This window comes from Acipenser ruthenus, chromosome 35 (assembly GCF_902713425.1).
Source record: "Acipenser ruthenus chromosome 35, fAciRut3.2 maternal haplotype, whole genome shotgun sequence".
NCBI lineage: Eukaryota > Metazoa > Chordata > Actinopteri > Acipenseriformes > Acipenseridae > Acipenser > Acipenser ruthenus.
In genome coordinates this window covers 5,179,869-5,200,955 of record NC_081223.1, presented here as the reverse complement: position 1 = coordinate 5,200,955, position 21,087 = coordinate 5,179,869, and the positions used below count along the sequence as shown (strand labels likewise).

Here is a 21,087-nt window from a genome sequence, read left to right as displayed (position 1 = left end):
CAGCTGCAGCAGTGCAGTCGCTGTGCAGTCATGCTGAGGGAGGTTTTTGTATGGGTGTGTAGCACTGTGTGAACACCCAGCTACTGCTGGGATAGTGGAAACTCTGACAGTAGTAATCTCCTGCATCTTCAGCCTGGACTCCACTGATGGTCAGAGTGAAGTCAGTCCCAGATCCACTGCCACTGAAACGAGTTGGGATCCCAGACTGAAGGGTACTTGCCCTATAGATCAGGAGTTTGGGAGCTTCTCCAGGTTTCTGTTGGTACCAGGCTAGGTAGTTCCCATAGCTATCGCTTTACACTGCGCTGCTGACTTTACAGCTCAGAGCGACTGTGTCTCCTGGGAGAACAGATTTCATTGCAGGAGTCTGAGTCACAGTATACTGTCCACTGGATTCTGAAAATAATAAATAAAAATATAGAAGATTAGAATACATTAACCAACTAAATTATGACAACATATTCAATTTCAAGGCATTGTCATATTTTTTTTCAGTATATCCTGTTTTACTTGTAATAATTATATATTAAGAGCTGTCACACATTTTTTAGAGTGTTTTTCTAAATGGTTCTTACCCTGAGTGCAGATGACAAGTGCCCAGATGAAGATGCTGATAAAAGTCATTGTTGTTGTGGATTCTGTTGCCATGAAGGGCAGCTCTCAATCATGAAGTGTTAAACTCACAGGGCTATAAACACTCCCAGAGCACTGAAGCATGTGCTGCCAATGCAAAGTGTCTTTTCTATGCAAATTGTCTTCCTTGGCACAGCAGCCACTTCTTGTCAAGCAGTGCTCTTAAGTTTAAACTCATTTGCAGCTGATGCAGTTTTTTTCTAAATCAGAAGAAAAAGTGGAAAACAGGAAAAAGTTTTATCTGGCCAACAAAAACAAATAGCTTATAGTTTTCTTTGTGTTGAGTTTGTTCAAACACAGCTATTTCTCACTCTTCTCCATTCTCTCAAGCAATCAATCTTAGCTACAGCTGTGATTAAGTAGGTTTGTTACACAGTATAAATAATTATTAATTGTAAAATATTAAAATCAGAGCTGCAGGTTAACAGATCCATCATAAACTTTGTGAAATCAAATCCATTCAAGAAGCAAACATTTTGATTTTGCACATTGCTAATGTTGAGTGAAAAGTTTCCAGTTTTTTTTCTTGTGGACCCCCTGGACTGTCTCTGAGGACCCCAGGTTAAGAACCACTGCTCTGGATTAAAGAGCATAATTTTATTACTCTCTGTCTCCCTCTTGTGGTCACAGAGTGCAGTGCAGTTTGTGCTGTTTTGTGTTTTCTCATTTTAAGGTTATGGAGAGATATTCTCATGCCATAAGAGACAGGCTCAGCTGACTCAACTTACCGTGAATATTTTCAAAGAGTAAAGATCAGAAAAATTCTCCTAAAAGATGTATTGGCATCTTCATGAATTCAGCGTTTTAATTGTCTGAGAGACTCTAATTGATTTATATTGTCCTTTGAGCCACATTGTGTGACTCAATGACCTAATAAAAGTTTAGTCACCCCAGCAAGTTAAACCATTTGCTTCCAGATTGTTTTAATACATGCACTCCTTTTCCAGTAGACTCCAGAGTGTGGAACATTCCCTGTTTTTCACCGAACAGGACAGGTATAGAAGCCTCTAACCTGTTCCTAAGAGCGGGATTATGCACATTTGCTTCCAGTTTAAACAATGGCTCACAGGAAACCTGTCCCTGGAAGATGAACGGATGTGGTTTCAGCACCTGTTACATAGGATAACTCCAGATATAATACATTGAAACCGTTTCAAATAAAAGCAAAATTGATGAGAGTCCCTGCAACATGGGACCTGCATTGGTGGTTAGCACTCTGGACTCTGAATCCAGTGATCCTGGTTCATATCTCAGTGGAACCTGTTGTAATCATGTTGTAGTTGTCTTACAAAAACACCTTATAGTCTGGTTTTGTTTAAAAATAACTAAAGCTTTGAACTCTTACAGCTAGTCCAAATAAATGAGTGGTGGGACTGTGTCAAAGTGGCTGCTGAGTGAGAACAGGTGCAGAGGCGATGCAGTGCAGGAATAATCACAACCAGAATCTGGAATCTGTTTGGAAAAGGGCTCTTTTATTTGTAATCCCGGTCTGACGACCAAACAATAAAAATCTGGCAATACACAGCAATGTGTAAACCACGGAGGTAACAATAATAATGGGTTGCATCCCAAATAATAAACTGTATAGTGAACACGGTCACCAATCCGGGGGCTCCTGGAGGGTGATAACAATTAGAGTTCTAGAGTTCTCAAATTGCCACGTGATCGCTATGTCTACAGAAGTCGTCAGGAGGTGATTCTAGACAGCATTCAGAACTGGGCAGACACATGGCAAATTACATTTAATAGAGAAGTGTAAGGTACTGCACACAGGCAATGCATTTCTCCCCCCTTCCTTTCTATATTGGTTAAATGTGGGCTCTAGTCTTTTTTTAACATCACTGAGTCCCTTGTCCCTGTGCAACCACAATGTAGAAACATACAGAGAATGTATGGGATAATAAACATCACTGCTGTTTGTCTTAAAGCGTGTTTATTTATTTATAATACTGGACCCTGTCTTAATACTGTATTACATTCTGAATATGAATATAGCTGAATTATTAATTGTAGATAATACTTAGAATACCAGATATATATTTAGCATTAAAAAGCAATACATGTGATTTATTTAATAGTCGTTCATTATTTTGTGTATCAGCCGCCACACAAAGCTGAGCGCAGTGCGGTATACTGTAATGATGCTCCAGTCAGTCTGCCCGGACTGCACCTGAACCATCTTAAAAACACGAAGCCCCTAATAAGCTAATTTGTAAAAGTTAGTAAAGAATTGCGTTAATATAACGAAGCTAAATTTGAACTCTTAGCTGGAGCAACGAGAGAGGGCGAGAGGGCGGTGCAGAGAAGGAGGGGGAGACGCTGCTAGGCAACCGGCTCGTGAACATTCCACTCCGCTGAGCAGAGACCGTTAGAATTTAAAAATGCGAAAGTTCCGAGCGGCGTTAGGCGCTTCGTTAAATTAACACACCGTTGCTGGCATTTTAATTTTGAACAAAACCATATTTTAAATACTCAAATAGCACTGTATTTAAAAAATACTTTACTTCAGTTCCAGACCGTTTTCCAATAAATATTATTATTATTATTATTATTATTTATTTCTTAGCAGACGCCCTTATCCAGGGCGATTTACAGTCGTAAACAAATACATTTCAAGAATCACAGTACAATTAATAATACAATTAAGAGCAAGATAAAAAAATACAATGAGGCAGGAGGGGACTGAGAACCCCTCGGAAAGACAACGAACTGCAGGAATTGATAGAAAGTTTGGAGTGTGCGAGATTCGCAGCGATAGAAATCGCCTTAAATTATGTAGAGTTTGTGGTGTTATGCTGCCATCTAGAGGTTGTGATTGGAATTGAAACTATTGTCTTCAGTGAAGCAGGGTAGCATATATTTGGGTATTGCGATTAAAATCATTCTCTATGTATAAAACATTTGCTTTAGAACAGTTAGTGATGATATAAATAAGTTAACGTAGGTCTAGAAGAGGAGCCTGCTGTATTTAGATGTCACAATTCGGCGAGTTGAAGCTCTCATGTTGCAAAAGCGCAGCAGCAGGAGCCAGAAGATTGCAGTAGTGAGGCACAGGCTCGCATTGCCTGTTAAAGCTGCCTGGTCGCCATGGCAACTTACCACTCCCAGGAGTCACTCGATGAGGCGTTGCCGTGGTAACCATGGTCTGTGAGGCGCCGGTGTGAAAGAGTTGCAGTGCAGCGGTGACGTCGGAACAGTCTTTCTGATGAAAACGCAGAGCAAGCTGAGAATGACGCTGCGCTTTGAACGGCGCTGTAGCTGCGCTGGAGACTGGAGGGAGCAGAGAAGACTAACGATGGAGCTTCTGCAGAAAAATACAAAAGCTGAATGATGAAAAGAATCACCTGAGCAGGTAGGAAAATAGCTGATACTGTCTACCAGCGCTGAGCAGAGAAATGACCTGCAGTGAAAGGAGCGAACAACAAAAAAACAAACACAGACCAAAAACAAACACAGACGAAGGGCGGAAGCAGTGCTGGGTGTATAAATAGAAAAGAAGGAGAGATTGACATGCAAGCTACCTAACGGGATTGCCCATACCGCTCTGGTCACGCCCTTTTTACCTGACCAAACACAGCAGCGCAAGATAATGGCAGAGAGACTTGAACTTGATTGGAATTTGTTTGTTGCTATATAATCAATAAATTGTATAAATTGTATAAATAAATGTCCGGAGACATTCAAATCCAGGCACGTTAAAAAATGAAATATAGTGGAATAGAAATAAAGACGGCTTTGACCTCGACGTGATTTGAACACGCAACCTTCTGATCTGGAGTCAGACGCGCTACCATTGCGCCACAAAGTCCTGGCGTAGTGCATGCTTGTTATGCAATCCTAGAGTGCACAGCGTGACGTGCAATAATGTGTCAATTTACCAAAAAAAGAAAGAAAAATAAATGTGTAGGTATTTATTTGTGAATAAACTATCTTGCTTCTATGATGGGACCGGAGACCTTACATCCGCATTCTAATGATCGTCCCACCCCAGAGAGACTTTGTCTTGACCAGGGATTAATATAATTTAAAAACAAACTGTGATGGTTCCACGCGATGGGAATGTGAATAGAGTCAAATACATTTGCATCATTCTGTATATATATATAATATATATATTTCGAGTAACTGTAGCTTTATTATCATATTGAAGACACATTACACATGACCACAGTTCTGTAACAAAATGACAATAACAAGAACGTTCCCATACCGGGAATCGAACCCGGGCCGCCTGCGTGAAAACCAGGAATCCTAACCGCTAGACCATATGGGAAGCTAAGGAACAAAATCATGGACGTGCAACAGTAGCTAGTAGTATACAGTACAATGATTGGTAAAAACACAAGAACCGATATTTCATTATAAACACGTTACAGATGAAAGCAAACTTAAAGCCATTTATTTTTATTCTCAATTAACACAAACTCTTTAATTGCTAATAAATAAATAAATAAATAAATAAATAAATAATCTCCCTTTGTGCTTCTCGGAAGACATACGATGGACGGCGCACTGCAGTTTTTCAGTCTGGGGAATATTACAAATTAGGAGACTGTGCTTTAAAATACACATGTAGGGCGGGCGTCTCACACTTTGTATTTATCTCCATAATGCGTTGGGACTAAATACGCAGATACTTTAAAATTATTTGGAGAATGCGGGCATCGATCCAGCTACTTCTCGCATGCTAAGCGAGCGCTCTACCATTTGAGCTAATTCCCCTTGAATTATGCCAGCGATTCTCATAGGCTACATCGCAGCTTGATATGAGCAATTCAGATTGTCTTTTTTTTTGGGGGGGGGGGGGGCAAGGCAATGTAGTCTGCCATTTGCAAATTCAAAACATTTTTTTAAATTAAATAGCAAGTATTTTGACGAGAGGCATGTTTTCAATTTCTTCAAAAAGTAGTCTCAGCTCGTTGATTCAGTCGCTTTAAAATCCACCTCTGTGTCCCGATGCAGCAGCGCTGTGTGCTGTGGCTCGAGCTTGTTTGACGAGGCAGGCAATGCAAAAATGCCAAAACTTGCTTTTGTATCACATGACAAACTTAAGGTCTGCTTTAACGGCTTGGCTGTCTCAAGTTAGTTTGTATTGTTAATGTAACACCTCGTTGTTGCCCAGTCATTGTATCATATGAAGAAGAGCTTGCCAGTTGGGGGCAACCGTCTGCCAATAAAAGATAAGACTATATTTGCAAGGATCATTTCTAGAGTGAAAATGTTTTGAAGGGATTGGTCTCGGTATCCACCAGGAGGAGTGGGAGTGTTTTCTTCTCAGCACCGAGCTGACAATAAGTTCAGTTGTTTAAATCATTAAGCAAATTTCAAATGGATCACTGCTAATGTTAAAACAATTTAAGAACACTTTAAACAGTAATGTGATTTGCACTACGCAGGACTAGACTGAGCTTAAATAAAGACATTACATCTGAAAATAACTTGTGCATACCCCCACTTACAAGGAAAGTGTCAAACTTTGTATTCGTCCTCATAACGTGTTAGAAAATGTAAACAGCAGTTGGAGAATGCCGAAGTCGATCATCCCAGCATGTTAAACGAGGGCATTTCTCCTTTGAGCTACGTCTAGTAATAGATCGTTTATACTGTTCTCAATGGTCCGCATCCCAGCCTGAGACCACGATCCAGTGGTAGACGGAGATGTTTTCAAAGTAATATGTTATTTGGAATATTAAAACAATCATGTTAAATAACACATGTTTGGACACAAAATATTTTTCAGTGACGTTAACAAGTAGTCTGTTTACAAGAAAATGCAATCTGTGTTAGGAACACTATTTTAGTCGGATATAAAATGGAAATTAAAATGGTATTGAGTGCTCAGAAGAGTGTGGTATCAGCTGTTGATTTCCTTGAAACAATCTTTTATAGTAAAATGAACACATTTATTCCTTTTAAAAATAAGTAAAATTGAACTGTCAGAAGTGGGATTTGAACCCACATCCCCACTCGGAGACCAGAACACACAATTCTTTGGAAAGACAGAGTTCTTGTAGATGCCTGTAGATGCCAGGCATTCCGGTTCAGATCTGAAATTCTGTATCATACAAAAAATCATTTCAAGATCGCGGTGGTGGTGATCTCGATCAAAATCTATTACAATGTGAATCAAAAAGTATCTTCTATCTCCATAAATAAATTATAGCGCTTTGAGATGATATATGTTACTAGCGGATTGTTTAGAAATGTACTTAATTATATTAAAGCTGTTCTAAAAAAGAATGTTATCTCGAAAATGGAGTCTTGTCAAGCCGAAATAGCGTTAGACTGAAAATCTAAAGGTCCCTGGTTTGATCCCAGGTTTCGGCAAACAGCAAGAATTTTTTTGTTTTCTATTATTTTGATCTAAAAAACAGAGCACATTTTTTTCTTCAGTGTAATTGGAAGAAATAACAACGTATCAGAGTGCCATTTTCTAATGTGATTAAGAAATGCAAAAAGCATCGTCCCTGGGTGGGCTTGAACCACCAACCTTTCGGTTAACAGCCGAACGCGCTAACCGATTGCGCCACAGAGACCAACCCGGCAAACTACAAAAACTAACTTGCTGCAGCACACTAGCACAAGCAAGGACTTTGTAAAGAATTGTGTGTTGGTTTCCAAATGGTTGTGTGGGTTCAAATCCCACTCTGACAGTTGACTTTTACTTATTTTTAAAATGAATAAATGTGTTCATTTTATTATAAAAGATTTTCAAGGAAATCAACAGCTGATACCAAACTCTTGTCAGCACTCAATACCATTTCAATTTCTGCCTCGTCAAACAAGCTCGAGCCGCAGCACACAGCGCTGCTGCATCGGGAAACAGAGGTGGATTTTAAAGCGACTGAAGCTGCTGAATGTAGTGGAAATTGGTATTTGAGAGTTAAGGCGTTTAAGATGATGTCGGAGATGGGTCTGCCTTTGGGCAGAGATGAAGAATGCGTAGATCTGAGGCCTCTGCAGAACCTGAGAGGATGAGAATGCGTTGCTCGGAGGCTGCTGCAAAACCTATTGATTTGATCAGGAGCAGTCTAAGAGTGTATTGTCTATTGCGGTGCTGGAGGACTCTTGACTGAAATGTTGATAATCGTAGGACATAGTTTCCGTATGTGCCTGGAAGCTCAAATTGAATGAAATGGACTTTGAAAGTTGTATAAAGTGCCTTGATGAAGTGGGGGGCAAATGAGGAAGTGCAAATCCGGGAGCAAGGAGGTTGCAGGAATGGCATGATGCAAGGAAGCTGGAAAATTAATGTGACGGTGGATTCTTAACATCTCAGAAAGCTGATAAGCATGGCTTCATGACCAGATCCTCGAAGGGAGGGGTTTTGATTTGAAATAATCAAGTTAATATATGAAGCAAAAGAGGTTGAGGCAGGACGGGACTGAGAATCCCTCGGAAAGACAACAAACTGCAGGAATTAATAGAAAGTTTGGAGTGTGCGAGATTCGCAGCGATAGCAAATCAGTTTAAATTATGTAGTTTGTGGTGTTATGCTGCCATCTCGAGGTTGCGATTGGAATTGAAACTATTGGCTTCAGTGAAGCAGGGTAGCATATATCTGGTTATTGCAAATTAAAATCCTTGTCTATGGATAAAACGTTTGCTTTAGAACAGTTAGTGATGATATAAGTAAGTTAACGTAGGTCTAGAAGAGGAGTCTGCAGTATTTAGATGTCATAATTCGGCGAGTTGAAGCTCTCATATTGCAAAAGCGCAGCAGCAGGAGCCAGAAGATTGCAGTAGTGAGGCACAGGCTCGCATTGCCTGTTAAAGCTGCCTGGTCGCCATGGCAACCTACCTCTCCCAGTAGTCACTCGATGAGGCGTTGCCGTGGTAACCATGGTCTGTGAGGCACCGGTGTGAAAGAGTTGCAGTGCAGCGGTGACGTCGGAACAGTCTTTCTGATGAAAACGCAGAGCAAGCTGGGAATGACGCTGCGCTTTGAACGGCGCTGTAGCTGCGCTGGAGACTGGAGGGAGCAGAGAAGACTAACGATGGAGCTCCTGCAGAAAAATACAAAAGCTGAATGATGAAAAGAATCACCTGAGCAGGTAGGAAAATAGCTGATACTGTCTACTAGCGCTGAGCAGAGAAATGACCTGCAGTGAAAGGAGCGAATAACAAAAAAACAAACACAGACCAAAAACAAACACAGACGAAGGGCGGAAGCAGTGCTGGGTGTATAAATAGAAAAGAAGTAGAGATTGACATGAAAGCTACCTAACGGGATTGCCAATACCGCTCTGGTCAAGCCCTTTTTACCTGACCAAACACAGCAGCGCAAGATAATGGCAGATAGACTGGAACTTGATTGAAACTGAACTGCCCCCCCCCCCAGGAAGTAATTTGTTTGTCGCTTTATAATCAATATGTTGTGTAGGCTAAATTGTATAAATAAATGTCCGGAGACATTCAAATCCAGGCACGTTAAAAAATGAAATATAGTGGAATAGAAATAAAGACGGCTTTGACCTCGACGTGATTTGAACACGCAACCTTCTGATCTGGAGTCAGACGCGCTACCGTTGCGCCACGAAGTCCTGGCGTACTGCATGCTTGTTATGCAATCCTAGAGTGCACAGCGTGACATGACAGAATGCAATAATGTGTCAATTTACCAAAAAAAGAAACAAAAATAAATGTGTATTATTTGTGAATAAACTATCTTGCTTCTATGATGGGACCGGAGACCTTACATCCGCATTCTAATGATTTACTCACATCCTGATGTAACTATCACTATTTAATCATATCCTGATGTAACTATCACTATTACCTGCTGTATTATTGAATTGTGGTTTGTCAAACTTGTACTTTACTTGAACAAAAGTTATTGTATTTCTTGCTCTTATTGTATTACTTGTATTGTAACGCTTGAAATGTTTTTGCTTACGATTGTAAGTCGCCCTGGATAAGGGTGTCTGCTAAGTAATAAATAATAATAATAATAATAATAATAATAATGATCGTCCCACCCCAGAGAGACTTTGTCTTGACCAGGGATTAATATAATTTAAAAACAAACTGCGATGGTTCCACGCGATGGGAATGTGAATAGAGTCAAATACATTTGCATCATTCTGTATATATATATAATATATATATTTCGAGTAACTGTAGCTTTATTATCATATTGAAGACACATTACACATGACCACAGTTCTGTAACAAAATGACAATAACAAGAACGTTCCCATACCGGGAATCGAACCCGGGCCGCCTGGGTGAAAACCAGGAATCCTAACCGCTAGACCATATGGGAAGCTAAGGAACAAAATCATGGACATGCAACAGTAGCTAGTAGTATACAGTACAATGATTGGTAAAAACAAGAACCGATATTTCATTATAAACACGTTACAAATGAAAGCAAACTTAAAGCCATTTATTTTTATTCTCAATTAACACAAACTCTTTAATTGCTAATAAATAAATAAATAAATAAATAAATAAATAAATAATCTCCCTTTGTGCTTCTCGGAAGACATACGATGGAGGGCGCACTGCAGTTTTTCAGTCTGGGGAATATTACAAATTAGGAGACTGTGCTTTAAAATACACATGTAGGGCGGGCGTCTCACACTTTGTATTTATCTCCATAATGCGTTGGGACTAAATACGCAGATACGTTAAAACTATTTGGAGAATGCGGGCATCGATCCCGCTACTTCTCGCATGCTAAGCGAGCGCTCTACCATTTGAGCTAATTCCCCTTGAATTATGCCAGCGATTACCATAGGCTTCATCGCAGCTTGATATGAGCAATTCAGATTGTCTTTTTTTTTTTTTTGTGGGGGGGAGCGTTAGACTGAAAATCTAAAGGTCCCTGGTTTGATCCCAGGTTTCGGCAAACAGCAAAAATGTGTTTTGTATTATTTTGAACTAAAAAACAGAGCACATTTTTTTCTTCAGTGTAATTGGAAGAAATAACAACGTATCAGAGTGCCATTTTCTAATGTGATTAAGAAATGCAAAAAGCATCGTCCCTGGGTGGGCTTGAACCACCAACCATTCAATTAACAGCCGAACGCGCTAACCGATTGCACCACAGAGACCAACCTGTCAAACCTCAAAAACTAACTTGCTGCAGCACTCTAGCACAAGCACGGACTTTGTAAAGAATTGTGTGTGTTGGTTTCCAAATGGAGGCGTGGGTTCAAATCTCACTTCTGACAGTTGACTTTTACTTATTTTTAAAATGAATAAATGTGTTCATTTTATTATAAAAGATTTTCAAGGAAATCAACAGCTGATACCAAACTCTTATCAGCACTCAATACCATTTTAATTTCTGCCTCGTCAAACAAGCTCGAGCCACAGCACACAGTGCTGCTGCATCGGGACACAGAGGTGGATTTTAAAGCGACTGAATCAATGAGCTAAGACTACTTTCTGAAGAAATTGAAAACATACCTCTAGTCGAAATATTTGCTATTTAGTTAATCCATTTATTTTTTGAATTTGCAAATGGCAGACTACATTGCCAAAAATCTGACAATCTGAATTGCTCATATCAAGCTGCGATGTATCCTATGAGAATCACTGGCATAATTCGAGGGGAATTAGCTCAAATGGTAGAGCGCTCGCTTCGCATGCGAGAAGTAGCGGGATCGATGCCCGCATTCTCCAAATAGTTTTAATATATCTGCGTATTTAGTCCCAACGCATTATGGAAATACATACAGTGTGACAATTCTTTGTAACAGAGTTGCCCGCCCTACATGTGTATTTTAAAGCAGTCTGCTAATTTGTAATATTCCTGCAGACTGAATAACTGCAGTGCGCCCTCCATCGTATGCCTTCCGAGAAGCACAAAGGGAGATTTTTTATATTTTTTAGCAATTGAAGAGTTTGTGTTAATTGAGAATAAATATAAATGGCTTGAAGTTTGCTTTAATTTGTAACGTGTTTGTAATGAATTAGTGGTTTTTTACCATCATTGTACTGAATACTAGCTACTGTTGCATGTCCAGGAGTTTGTTAATCAGCTTCCCATATGGTCTAGCGGTTAGGATTCCTGGTTTTCACCCAGGTGGCCCGGGTTCGACTCCCGGTATGGGAACGTCTTTGTTATTGTCATTTTGTTACAGAACTGTGGTCATGTGTAATGGAAATCATTATGATGATAAACCTACAGTTACTTGAAATTATATATATATATATATATATATATATATATATATATATATATATATATATATATACACAGAATGATGCAATGTATTTGTCTCTATTCACATCACCTCACATTTCACTGGTTGCCTACGAGGGCTTGAGAGGGGTGATGTAAAAGTGAGAGAGAAAGAGCAAAGTTTAAACACATAACATACAACAATCTGACACTCGCTCCCGACGGGTCAAGCAGCATCCTCTGGCTGCTGGGCATTTAGTGGAACAAGAGACAGGAAGGGGACCAACAGGACAAAAGGACAGATCCTTCGCAACTCAGTGCGGCATCCTCAGGCAGCTAAGCTGTCAGCTGGGCAGCGGGGAGAGCTTAGGAAATGTGTCTCGGGTCCGTTTAGGAGAGACAAAAACAGAGAACCCCCTCCGTTTAGGACAGACGGAAACAGAGAAACGATGGAATGCTGTCAGTAGTGTGCAGTGGCCTGCTGTAGAGAGCAGAGAGCTGCTGAATGTAGTGGAAATTGGTATTTGAGAGTTAAGGCTTTTAAGATGATGTCGGAGATGGGTCTGCCTTTGGGCAGAGATGAAGAATGCGTAGATCTGAGGCCTCTGCAGAACCTGAGAGGATGAGAATGCGTTGCTCGGAGGCTGCTGCAAAACCTATTGATTTGATCAGGAGCAGTCTAAGAGTGTATTGTCTATTGCGGTGCTGGAGGACTCTTGATTGAAATGTTGATAATCGTAGGACATAGTTTCCGTATGTGCCTGGAAGCTCAAATTGAATGAAATGGACTTTGAAAGTTGTATTAAGTGCCTTGTTGAAGTTGGGGGCAAATGAGGAAGTGCAAATCCGGGAGCAAGAAGGTTGCAGGAATGGCCTGATGCAAGGAAGCTGGAAAATTAATGTGACAGTGGATTCTTAACATCTCAGAAAGCTGATAAGCATGGCTTCATGACCAGATCCTCGAATGGAGGGGTTTTGATTTGAAATAATCAAGTTAATATATGAAGCAAAAGAGGTTGAGGCAGGACGGGACTAAGAATCCCTCGGAAAGACAACGAACTGCAGGAATTGATAGAAGGTTTGGAGTGTGCGAGATTCGCAGCGATAGCAAATCAGTTTAAATTATGTAGTTTGTGGTGTTATGCTGCCATCTCGAGGTTGCGATTGGAATTGAAACTATTGGCTTCAGTGAAGCAGGGTAGCATATATTTGGTTATTGCGATTAAAATCCTTGTCTATGGATAAAACGTTTGCTTTAGAACAGTTAGTGATGATATAAGTAAGTTAACGTAGGTCTAGAAGAGGAGCCTGCATTATTTAGATGTCATAATTCGGCGAGTTGAAGCTCTCATGTTGCAAAAGCGCAGCAGCAGGAGCCAGAAGATTGCAGTAGTGAGGCACAGGCTCGCATTGCCTGTTAAAGCTGCCTGGTCGCCATGGCAACTTACCACTCCCAGTAGTCACTCGATGATGCGTTGCCATGGTAACCATGGTCTGTGAGGCGCTGCCATGGTAACCATGGTCTGTGAGGCGCCTTTGTGAAAGAGTTGCAGTGCAGCGGTGACCTCGGAACAGTCTTTCTGATGAAAACGCAGAGCAAGCTGAGAATGACGCTGCGCTTTGAACGGCGCTGTAGCTGCGCTGGAGACTGGAGGGAGCAGAAAAGACTAACGATGGAGCTCCTGCTGAAAAATACAAAAGCTGAATGATGAAAAGAATCACCTGAGCAGGTAGGAAAATAGCTGATACTGTCTACCAGCGCTGAGCAGAGAAATTATCTGCAGTGAAAGGAGCGAACAACAAAAAAACAAACACAAACCAAAAACAAACACAGACGAAGGGCGGAAGCAGTGCTGGGTGTATAAATTGAAAAGAAGGAGAGATTGACATGCAAGCTACCTAACGGGATTGCCCATACCGCTCTGGTCACGCCCTTTTTACCTGACCAAACACAGCAGCGCAAGATAATGGCAGAGAGACTGGAACTTGATTGAAACTGAACTGCCCCCCCCCCCCCAGGAAGTAATTTGTTTGTCTCTTTATAATCAATATGTTGTGTAGGCTAAATTGTATAAATAAATGTCCGGAGACATTCAAATCCAAACACGTTAAAAAATGAAATATAGTGGAATAGAAATAAAGATGGCTTTGACGTCGAAGTGATTTGAACATGCAACCTTCTGATCTGGAGGCAGACGCGCTACCGTTGCGCCACGAAGTCCTGGCGTAGTGCATGCTTGTTATGCAATCCTAGAGAGCACAGCGTGACATGACAGAATGCAATAATGTGTTAATTTACCAACAAAAGAAACATAAATAAATGTGTAGGTATTTATTTGTGAATAAACTATCTTGCTTCTATGATGCGACCGGAGACCTTACATCCGCAATCTAATGATCGTCCCACCCCAGAGAGACTTTGTCTTGACCAGGGATTAATATAATTTAAAAACAAACTGCGATTGTTCCACGCGATGGGAATGTGAATAGAGTCAAATACATTTGCATCATTCTGTATATATATATATCGAGTAACTGTAGCTTTATTATCATATTGAAGACACATTACACATGACCACAGTTCTGTAACAAAATGACAATAACAAGAACGTTCCCATACCGAGAGTCGAACCCGGGCCGCCTGGGTGAAAACCAGGAATCCTAACCGCTAGACCATATGGGAAGCTGAGGAACAAAATCATGGACATGCAACAGTAGCTAGTATACAGTACAATGATTGGTAAAAACACAAGAACCAATATTTCATTATAAACACGTTACAAATGAAAGCAAACTTCAAGCCATTTATTTGTATTCTCAATTAACACAAACTCTTTAATTGCTAATAAATAAATAAATAAATCAATAAATAAATAAATAAATAAATAAATAATCAATCTCCCTTTGTGCTTCTCGGAAGACATACGATGGACGGTGCACTGCAGTTTTTCAGTCTTGGGAACATTACAAATTAGGAGAATGTGCTTTAAAATACACATGTAGGGCGGGCGTCTCTGTTACAAAGAATTGTCACACTTTGTATTTATCTTCATAATGCGTTGGGACTAAATACGCAGATACGTTAAAACTATTTGGAGAATGCGGGCATCGATCCCGCTACTTCTCGCATGCTAAGCAAGCGCTCTACCATTTGAGCTAATTCCTCTCAAATTCTGCTAGCGATTCTCATACGCTACATCGCAGCTTGATATGAGCAATTCAGATTGTCCTATTTTTTTGTGGGGGGGGGCAAGGCAATGTAGTCTGCCATTTGCAAATTCAAAACATTTTTTTTAATTAAATAGCAAATATTTCGACAAGAGGCATGTTTTCAATTTCTTCAAAAAGTAGTCTCAGCTCGTTGATTTAGTTGTTTTAAAATCCACCTCTGTGTCCCGATGCAGCAGCACTGTGTACTATGGCTCGAGCTTGTTTGACGAGGCAGGCAATGCAAAAATGCCAAAACTTGCTTTTGTTTCACATGACAAACTTAAGGTATGCTTTAACGGCTTGGCTGTCTCAAGTTAGTTTGTATTGTTAATGGAACACCTCGTTGTTGCCCAGTCATTGTATCATATGAAGAAGAGCTTGCCAGGTGGGGGCGACGGTCTGCCAATAAAAGATAAGACTATATTTGCAAGGATCATTTCTAGAGTGAAACTGTTTTGAAGGGATTGGTCTCGGTATCCACCAGGAGGAGTGGGAGTGTTTTCTTCTCAGCACCGAGCTGACAATAAGTTCCGTTGTTTAAATCATGAAGCAAATTTCAAATGGATCACTGCTAATGTTAAAACAATATAAGAACACTTTAAACAGTAATGTGATTTGCACTACGCAGGACTAGATTGAGCTTAAATAAAGACATTACATCTGAAAATAACTTGTGCTTACCCCCACTTACAAGGAAAGTGTCAAACTTTGTATTCGTCCTCATAACGTGTTAGAAAATGTAAACAGCAGTTGGAGAATGCCGAAGTCGATCATCCCAGCATGTTAAACCAGGGCATTTCTCCTGTAAGCTACGTCTAGTAATAGATCGTTTATACTGTTCTCAATGGTCAACATATACAATCAATATGTTGTATAGGCTAAATTGTATAAATAAATGTCCGGAAACAGTCAAATTCAAACACGTTAAAAAATGAAATAGTGCGGAATAAAAAAAAGGCGGCTTTGACCTCGACGTGATTTGAACACGCAACCTTCTGATCTGGAGTCAGACGCGCCACCGTTGCGCCACGAAGTCCAGGTGAAATGGCAGCTTGTTATGCAATGCTAGAGTGTACAGCAAGCATGCCAAACACATGGTAATGCCGACTCTGATACTAGGAAAACACGCGGTATCACCAGGGTCATGGGAAACAGCCGACTCAATACTTGTTCGTAGCCAGCAGGGCTATGAAGTTGTCGGAAGTGTGTTTCATTCTCAGCTTTAAAAGTAAAGAAAACATAAAACAATACGATTTGCTTTTAGAAATTTCATTATTTGAAACGTGGGCATAAACACAGTTGTATTGGCTGGGAATCATATGCCTGTGTTTATTTATTTATTTTCTGCACGTATTAATTAGTATTGTGTGAATGTTTTATTTAGATCGTGTGTGAACATTTTATTTAAATCGTTTTTTTTTCTTTTCATAATTTTCATAATTTTCTGTTTGCTTTGCACTGTGTTTTTGCTGTGTTGATTATTATTTGTCTGTTTTGTTTGGTGCACGGGTAAAACGGAGTTCGTAATTAAAGTATTTTTTTTTTTGTTTTGTTTATCAGAAGCACTGTGCACACGGACATCAGGTCCCGCCCCAAACAATTGCAGGTACCTGTACACACCTGGAATTAGAAGGGCTTTGAGGTATAAAAAGGGTGAGGAACTAAGAGACTGGGAGCATGGAACTAGGAGATACAGGAATAGGAAAGAGAGAGAAGCTGAGGGAAGTAAACGAAAATAAAGAGGACGAGATTAGACAGCGAGTGGTTGGGGTTATTTTGTGCACGGACAGTGTCAGTTTCGTTTTGTTATTTTTTCTCGTAGACTCACTCTGGGAGGACTGCGGAATTTGGTGATTGAAGACATTTGAAAAGAGGTACTGACAAGAACCTTTGCGTTCGTGGTTTATTTCAGGATATCAGGATCTCTCCTGAGGACTTCAGCTGAAGCGCAGCACCCTATGGAGAGGGCTGCCCAAACAGGCGTCTGGACAGGAGCCCTAAGAGGAGGTCTGGACCAGAGAGTGGATGACGGATAGTTAAGTGAACAAATACACATTAAAATGCATCTAATGCTCAAAAATAAAACAATAATTCAAATAAACAAACTGTGCAAAAAAAGGAAAACCAATCCAATTAAAATTCAAAAATCATAAGTGATAATACTGAATAAAATAATAATCAACACATTCGTCACCCGTGACATTAACACCACTGCGATCTTGAAAATGTTTGTATGCCACAGAATTTAAGATCAGAAACGGAATGTTTGGCATCTACAAAATGTCTAGCTAGTGGTGGATGAATATGTTTTCTCCTAATTGAACTTTTATGCTCGCTCATTAATGCGCAATTGTAACTGTCTAGTAGTTTAACCATCATATTGCAAATGGCTAGGACAAGAAATCACATTAATGACATGAGCTGAAGCACAATCACTTGTAAGATACTGTACTCTTTTTTTTCGTTGTATGGCTTGTGCATTTTCTTAGTTTTAAATGTATTATCACAGGCGGTACACTTACGATTTGGAAAAAAATCCAGTAGATTTGTCCAGTACACCTAGATCTCTCGAACATCTAAACGAGTCAGCCTTAATAAAGACCGTCCGTGTTCATTTCGGCGTTTATGACATTGTCTATACACAACAGCTCTTATGTAATCCTATTGGTATCGAATCGATCGCAATTAATGTGTTCCATGTTTCCAGTCAGTTTGATAGTTTTAATACTGTATTACATTCTGAATATGAATGGAGCTGAATTATTAATTGTAGATAATACTTAGAATACCAGATACATATTTAGCATTAAAAAAGCAATACATGTGATTTATTTAAATAGTCGTTCATTATTTTGTGTATCAGCCGCCACACAAAGCTGAGCGCAGTGCCGTATACTGTAATGATGCTCCAGTCAGTCTGCCCGGACTGCACCTGAACCATCTTAAAAACACAAAGCCCCTAATAAGCTTAAAACAATCTTTAATAGTAAAATAAAGAAATTTATTCTTTTTAAAAATAAGTAAAATTGAGCTGTTAGAAGTTCTATTCAATAAGTAATTTTGTTGCAATACTGTATACAATGTGAACAGAATCAGACATTGCTCCGTTGTCTCGAAGAACCATCTTCAATTTGTATTTAAAAAGGACGCCCAACGTGGGGCTCGAACCCACGACCCTGAGATTAAGAGTCTCATGCTCTACCGACTGAGCTAGCCGGGCTGACTGGTGATCGTTTCTTTCACTGTAACCAACTGAGCTATTAATTTGTCATCTTATTTGAGAAAATAGTGAATGACAGAACCAAAGATTCCAAATATAATCCACTGAACTGTAGCTTTATTATCATAATGAAAACAGATTACACATGACCACAGTTCTGTATCAAAATTAAGTCGTAAGTATATGGTTTCCATTGTAGCTATTTACACACACTGCTCTGTTGTCTCCCAGGGTGTTATCTAACAAAAAAGACACATGCTGTGCTGCCATAATTGATTACATAGACTTTCCTGCCCCGTCTTGCTTTCATCTTAGATGTGATCTCAGGTTCTGCTGAGTTCTGCTCCCTCGATCACGTTCTGCAGCATCTCGCCTTGCTCATCACTCCCGTATGCTTTGGCAGCTTAATAGGTTGGTCTCTGAGGCGCAATCGGTTAGCGCGTTCGGCTGTTAACCGAAAGGTTGGTGGTTCAAGCCCACCCAGGGACGATGTTTTTTGCATTTCTTAATCACATTAGAAAATGGCACTCTGATACGCTGTTATTTCATCCAATTACGCTGAAGAATAAATGTGCTCTCTTTTTTTAGTTCAAAATAATACAAAACAAATATCGCCTTGCTGTTTGCCGAAACCCGGGATCGAACCAGGGACCTTTAAATCTTCAGTCTAACGCTCTCCCAACTGAGCTATTACGGCTTGACAAGACTGATGTTTTGAGATAGCATTCTTTTTGGCAATCCAGTAAACCTGTAATGAGAAACGTTCAACAGCTCGGCAACACCATAATAGAATCCGATGCTTTTACAAATGTGTTTCGAAACTGTTAAGTTTTCTCCCAAATGCGGTTCTCAACAAATGTTTTTTTTTTTTTTTTTTTTGTATTTCTTCCAGAGTAAGTCCAAAAGGCAAACACTGGAACTGGCTGCCTGAAAGTGCAGCGCTTGAACTGCCTCAACAAACGCTTAGCTCTAAAACGTGTACATTGAGAGTCTATTAACATCTTTAACACAATCATCTGTATTCCAATCCACAGGGTGATCAATAAAGTGACTGATGGCTTTGTTTAAATATTAACAAGAAGTTTTCAGGATTCACGCGTATTCTGAGCAAGCACGATAGAATATGGTAGTGAAAGGACAAGCAAATAACAGGTTTATTTGCTCTGGTCTTGTATCATCACCCTGACTACTGTCCGTAAGAAAGTGGCATTAATAAAAACGTCATTATGCAAAGTTCCCAATGCGCAAATACACAGCATATTTAAACTTCTTCACAATCTTAAACCTTCCCAAATGAATTTAAAATACTTACTGACAGGTACGACCCTTTCCCAATGTAACACTCTGCTTTGTTTGAACACCAACGATGGGTGGGATATTATGTAGTAAACCACAATACTATTGTTCCCACTGTTCACGAGATGAGGCGTTGCCGTGGTAACCATGGTCTGTGAGGCGCCGGTGTGAAAGAGTTGCAGTGCAGCGGTGACGTCGGAACAGTCTTTCTGATGAAAACGCAGAGCAAGCTGAGAATGACGCTGCGCTTTGAACGGCGCTGAAGCTGCGCTGGAGACTGGATGGAGCAGAAAAGACTAACGTTGGAGCTCCTGCAGATAAATAGAAAAGCTGAATGATGAAAAGAATAGAAACAAACACAGACGAAGGGCGGAAGCAGTGCTGGGTATATAAATAGAAAAGAAGGAGAGATTGACATGCAAGCTACCTAACGGGATTGCCCATACCGCTCTGGTCACGCCCTTTTTACCGGACCAAACACAGCAGCGCAAGATAATGGCAGAGAGACTGGAACTTGATTGAAACTGAACTGCCCCCCCAGGAAGTAATTTGTTTGTCGCTATATAATCAATATGTTGTGTGGGCTAAATTGTATAAATAAATGTCCGGATTTCAAATTCAAACACGCTAAAAAATGATATAGAGTGGAATAGATATAAAGACGGTTTTGACATCGACGTGATTTGAACACGCAACCTTCTGATCTGGAGTCAGACACGCTACCGTTGCGCCACGAAGTCCTGGTGTACTGTTTGCTTGTGATGCAATGTTAGAGTGCACAGCGTGACATGAACGCATGTGATAATGTGTTAATTTACCAACAGAAACATAAATAAAAGTGTATGTATTTATTTGTGAATAAACTATCTTGCTTATACGATGGGACCAGAGACCTTACATCGGCAATCTAATGATAGGCCAACCCCTGAGAGACTTTGTCTTGACCAGGGACTAATATAATCTAAAAACAAACTGCGATGGGAATGTGAATAGAGTCAAATACATTTGTACCATTCTGTAAATTTTATATATATATATATATATATATATATATATATATATATATATATATATATATATATATATATATATATATACCTCAAGTAACTGTAGGTTTTTTTAAATACTTTTTTATTTTATAACTGTAGCTTTATTATCATAATGAAAACACATTACACATGACCACAGTTCTGTAACAAAATGACAAAAACAAAGACGTTCCCATACCGGGAGTCGAACCCGGGCCGCCTGGGTGAAAACCAGGAATCCGAACCACTAGACCATATGGGAAGGTGATTATCAAACTCATTTACATACACCAGTAGCTACACTCTAAAACCATGTGTAAGTTTGGAACATTTATAAACACTTATCTGTAACACTTTTTAAACGCATCAAGGCGTTTACTTTATAAACATGTTTAGAATATAAACACGTTAAGGTGTTTAAGTAATAAACACGTGAACATGTTTATTCACTCTAACACTTTTTAAACACCTGAACACGTTTACAAATCTACAGGTGTTTAAGATCTAAACACGTAAAATGCTTTCTTATTTTTACAATACAAAAATACACAAATTAAACAACTTAC

General features: G+C 39.8%; 12 non-coding genes across 12 annotated transcripts; 1 reads left to right on the top strand and 11 right to left on the bottom strand.

The window, feature by feature from the left end:
* Window positions 1-4,369: 4,369 nt before the first annotated feature.
* trnaw-cca (transfer RNA tryptophan (anticodon CCA)) lies at window positions 4,370-4,441 on the bottom strand. Its single transcript has one exon. It is a non-coding gene; the product is annotated as a tRNA-Trp (tRNA).
* Window positions 4,442-4,834: 393 nt separating this feature from the next.
* Window positions 4,835-4,906, bottom strand: trnae-uuc (transfer RNA glutamic acid (anticodon UUC)). The gene has a single exon. It is a non-coding gene; the product is annotated as a tRNA-Glu (tRNA).
* Window positions 4,907-7,095: 2,189 nt separating this feature from the next.
* trnan-guu (transfer RNA asparagine (anticodon GUU)) lies at window positions 7,096-7,169 on the bottom strand. The gene has a single exon. It is a non-coding gene; the product is annotated as a tRNA-Asn (tRNA).
* Window positions 7,170-9,104: 1,935 nt separating this feature from the next.
* Window positions 9,105-9,176, bottom strand: trnaw-cca (transfer RNA tryptophan (anticodon CCA)). The gene has a single exon. It is a non-coding gene; the product is annotated as a tRNA-Trp (tRNA).
* Window positions 9,177-9,826: 650 nt separating this feature from the next.
* trnae-uuc (transfer RNA glutamic acid (anticodon UUC)) lies at window positions 9,827-9,898 on the bottom strand. The gene has a single exon. It is a non-coding gene; the product is annotated as a tRNA-Glu (tRNA).
* A 1,728-nt stretch (window positions 9,899-11,626) lies between these two features.
* On the top strand, window positions 11,627-11,698 carry trnae-uuc (transfer RNA glutamic acid (anticodon UUC)). Its single transcript has one exon. It is a non-coding gene; the product is annotated as a tRNA-Glu (tRNA).
* Window positions 11,699-14,378: 2,680 nt separating this feature from the next.
* trnae-uuc (transfer RNA glutamic acid (anticodon UUC)) lies at window positions 14,379-14,450 on the bottom strand. Its single transcript has one exon. It is a non-coding gene; the product is annotated as a tRNA-Glu (tRNA).
* Window positions 14,451-15,941: 1,491 nt separating this feature from the next.
* Window positions 15,942-16,013, bottom strand: trnaw-cca (transfer RNA tryptophan (anticodon CCA)). Its single transcript has one exon. It is a non-coding gene; the product is annotated as a tRNA-Trp (tRNA).
* A 2,111-nt stretch (window positions 16,014-18,124) lies between these two features.
* trnak-cuu (transfer RNA lysine (anticodon CUU)) lies at window positions 18,125-18,197 on the bottom strand. Its single transcript has one exon. It is a non-coding gene; the product is annotated as a tRNA-Lys (tRNA).
* Window positions 18,198-18,821: 624 nt separating this feature from the next.
* On the bottom strand, window positions 18,822-18,894 carry trnaf-gaa (transfer RNA phenylalanine (anticodon GAA)). Its single transcript has one exon. It is a non-coding gene; the product is annotated as a tRNA-Phe (tRNA).
* A 1,267-nt stretch (window positions 18,895-20,161) lies between these two features.
* On the bottom strand, window positions 20,162-20,233 carry trnaw-cca (transfer RNA tryptophan (anticodon CCA)). The gene has a single exon. It is a non-coding gene; the product is annotated as a tRNA-Trp (tRNA).
* A 478-nt stretch (window positions 20,234-20,711) lies between these two features.
* On the bottom strand, window positions 20,712-20,783 carry trnae-uuc (transfer RNA glutamic acid (anticodon UUC)). The gene has a single exon. It is a non-coding gene; the product is annotated as a tRNA-Glu (tRNA).
* Between the last annotated feature and the right edge of the window lie 304 nt (window positions 20,784-21,087).